Below are 3214 nucleotides of genomic sequence, written 5' to 3'. Positions count from 1 at the left end.
GAAGAGTAGAGAGAGAGTCTGAGATAAATGAGATAGCATAAAAAGGGTATGAGCCAAGTGCAGTAGGCGGGATGCCGCAAGGCCTGCTGGTTGTTCTAGGTGTCTTGGAGATGAGGGTGTTTCTTTTCTCCAGGCACATGGAGGGCATATCTGACATGAGGGCTTATGACCTTTAGAGGAAGATCAGAAAGCCCTTGCTGCACATAATTTTTCTCAAATCCCTTCAGCTTACAGTCTTCAATATGCCATGATGCCATATTTTAGCAGAGCCTTTCCTGAACTTCAATTTAAATCATCAGTCCATTTTTGTTGTTGTTGTTTTTGATGTTTACAGCTTTATTCATTATTGCCAAAACTTGGAAGCCACCAAGATGTCCTTCAGTAGGTGAATAAATAGTTTGGTACCTCCAAACAATGGAATATTATTCAGCAATAAAAAGAAATGAACTACCAAGTCACCAAAAGAGAGAAAGGAAACTTACATGTATAGTAACTGAAAGAAGCCAATTTGCTAAGGCTGCTACTGTATGATTTCCGTACCAAGAGGACGTCGATACACAAAGCGGGGAAACCTGTGCACGTGCTGGGGCAGGAAGCAGGCAGGAACTCTGTATGTTCCTGTCAACTGTATTATGAACCTAAAACTGCTCTAACAAAAAACATTTACTTAAAAAACAAAGTAGATTCTGAAGATAAAATCAAGAATAACAGAATGGTCCCTGGATTCACGATTTCCATTTTGCATGATGAAACTAGAAGGGCCTCACTGCAGCGACATCTGAGACTTCAGCATTTCTCTCCACAATCTACAGAGACCAACCTATGACGAGTGGTTGTGTATTCCTGCCTGGTTTCCTATACAGAGGACTTGGACCACAGGGATCTGCACCCAGCTGTATATGGTGGGCTGTTTTCCTTATATGCAAAGACTGAATGAGATCACCTATGTCAAACAAAGAGCTTTATAAACTGTCAAACCAGACAAAAATTGCTACTGCTGAATTAATTATAAATGCAACTTAGGAATATTCCGACGTGTGAGAGTTGTTTATAAAATGTGACCACACCTGCCTCTCACTGGTCAGCCTCAGGCTCTGAGAAAGCGCTGATGTACAGGCCCATAGCTCATGCATCCAAGACAACCAGCTCAAAGAGGGATAGGCAATGATTGAAAAGGTCCTAATCTCATAGCTGTCTTCTCTAGGTACAACTTGCAATGGGAAGGAAGGGAAGAAAAGCCTGCCTAGCCACCCTTCAGGACATGAAACAGCCATTCAAATAGGACAAAGGGTCACAATTCCCAAGTATCTTTTTGGTTAAGCAGATGACAAAAAGTACTAATTGGCTCACACACTGTCTATGAAGGCTGGGGAGAAGCATCCACAGAGGAGAAACCCCTTCTCCTGTGCTTCCAAGTCTCATGCTTCTGTTTCCACGGCCACATATGAAATAATTTGGAATAGCAAACACCTGGGAAGTTCATTGCACATGACAACCTAAAATGAGAACATGTGTTAAAACAGAAATTTATTAAACCCATTTATATAGTGTTTTACAGACAAAAAAAAAAAAATGTAGAGTCCTCAACATTCAGGCACTGAACTCTTTTTTCAGACGTGTTTTGCGAGAAGACCAAATTCTTTACCCTCCCTCCAAAAAGACACTTCTGTTTCTACTCCTGAAAATGATGCATTTATTACACCAGGTCTCAAGAACAATCCTTTGAGACCCCAAACCTCTGCAGAGAGTGAAGGAAACCTTCTTCAGAACGCAAAGCCTGCTCACAGAGCTGTAGTGCAAGAGATACATAAATGGTGGCCACTTCCTAGGAGTGTGCACACAACTAGGGACAGGCCATGAGAAGAGCTGAGGGCCCAGCAGGCAGCCTCTAGCTGAGGAGTGTGGCCAGCCGGGACTGCATGGCCTCCAGGGCTTCTTCCTCCTCCTCATCTTCTGAGGCGGCTGTCGCTCCACGAAGTTCAGGCTCTGGAAGGGTGTCCATCACATTACTAGGTGCTTTGCCCAAGGTCCCTGCTGTGATTTCAAACAGAATTTTGTCAATTTCCATTTCTGCTGCTTCTTCCATTTCTTCTTGGTCATCTATGCTTTCAAAAGTGTTTTCTAACATCTTTTCTATGATCCCAGCCTTAATCATGTCTTTGGACAGCTCCCGCATGGTAGCCTGGAGTTCTGGGATCTTCACAAGAGTCTGCATGGCCTTCATCACTTCTGTGCTTTTCTGCAGGGAACCAGCCACTCGCAAAACCACCAACTGGTTCTTCATCTCCATCAGCACAGAGTTCATGTGAGCTTTGGATGTATAGAGCTTGCTTACAGCCTTCCTTGACCTGATCATCTCCTTGGTCAGGACCACACAGACCCTTCTCGGCAGCATCTTTCATAGAATGTTTCACTTTTTCTTCTTCTCTTTGAATATCTCTTATTTGCCTGTCAACAACTCTCTTTTTTTCCTCTTTTTTTTCTTATCTTCAAAGACCACTCATTGACCAGCTCTTTGGGCGGCTTCTCCGGGGTTTCCCCAAACAACCCCATGGCTTACTGAGCTCATCTCGCCCCGTTCCGGCTTTCGCTCCCTGCTCCCAGGCAGGTCCCGGGCAGCTGCCTTGCAGGGCTGGTGAGAGGACCATCAGTCCATTTTTAAAATTAGGTTTTTGGTCTACTCTGAGTCCTTTGTCAGAAGTGTTTTACAGAAATGTTCTCTCATTTTGTGATTCAGCCTTAAATATTTCCAATGGTATTTTTTAATAGAAAGCATTTTTGAATGTGATTAATTCAAATTGTGCTTTTCAAAATGTGTCCTTAGCTAATAAATAAATAAATAAATGAACTGCCTCTTCTATTTTCACAAAGATTTTCTGCAATGTTTGTTTCTAGCTTTATAATTTTAACTTTTATATTGGAGTCATGATCCAGTTAGATAATTTTTATGTATGGTATGAGGTAAAGTAAAACACTATCATGTTTTAAAATTAAATTTATTGAGATAACATTGGTTGATAACATTATATAAATTTTAGGTATACAACCTTATACTTAAAATTTGCATACTTTATTGTGTGCTCACCACCCAAAGCCTAGTCTCCTGTCACCATTTATTTGATCCCCTTTATCCCCACCACTTCCCCCACACCCCTGCCCCTCTGATAACACTGTTTTGTTGTCTGTACTACTGTTTTTATTCTATATAGGTAAA

General features: G+C 41.8%; 1 pseudogene; it reads right to left on the bottom strand.

The window, feature by feature from the left end:
- Positions 1 to 1888: 1888 nt before the first annotated feature.
- Positions 1889 to 2553, bottom strand: LOC118641113 (annotated as a pseudogene).
- Positions 2554 to 3214: the final 661 nt, after the last annotated feature.

This window comes from Molossus molossus, unplaced genomic scaffold (genome assembly GCF_014108415.1).
Source record: "Molossus molossus isolate mMolMol1 unplaced genomic scaffold, mMolMol1.p scaffold_m16_p_25, whole genome shotgun sequence".
Lineage (NCBI taxonomy): Eukaryota > Metazoa > Chordata > Mammalia > Chiroptera > Molossidae > Molossus > Molossus molossus.
Note: the sequence above shows the minus strand (reverse complement) of the source record. Positions and strands in the feature narration are given on the sequence as shown.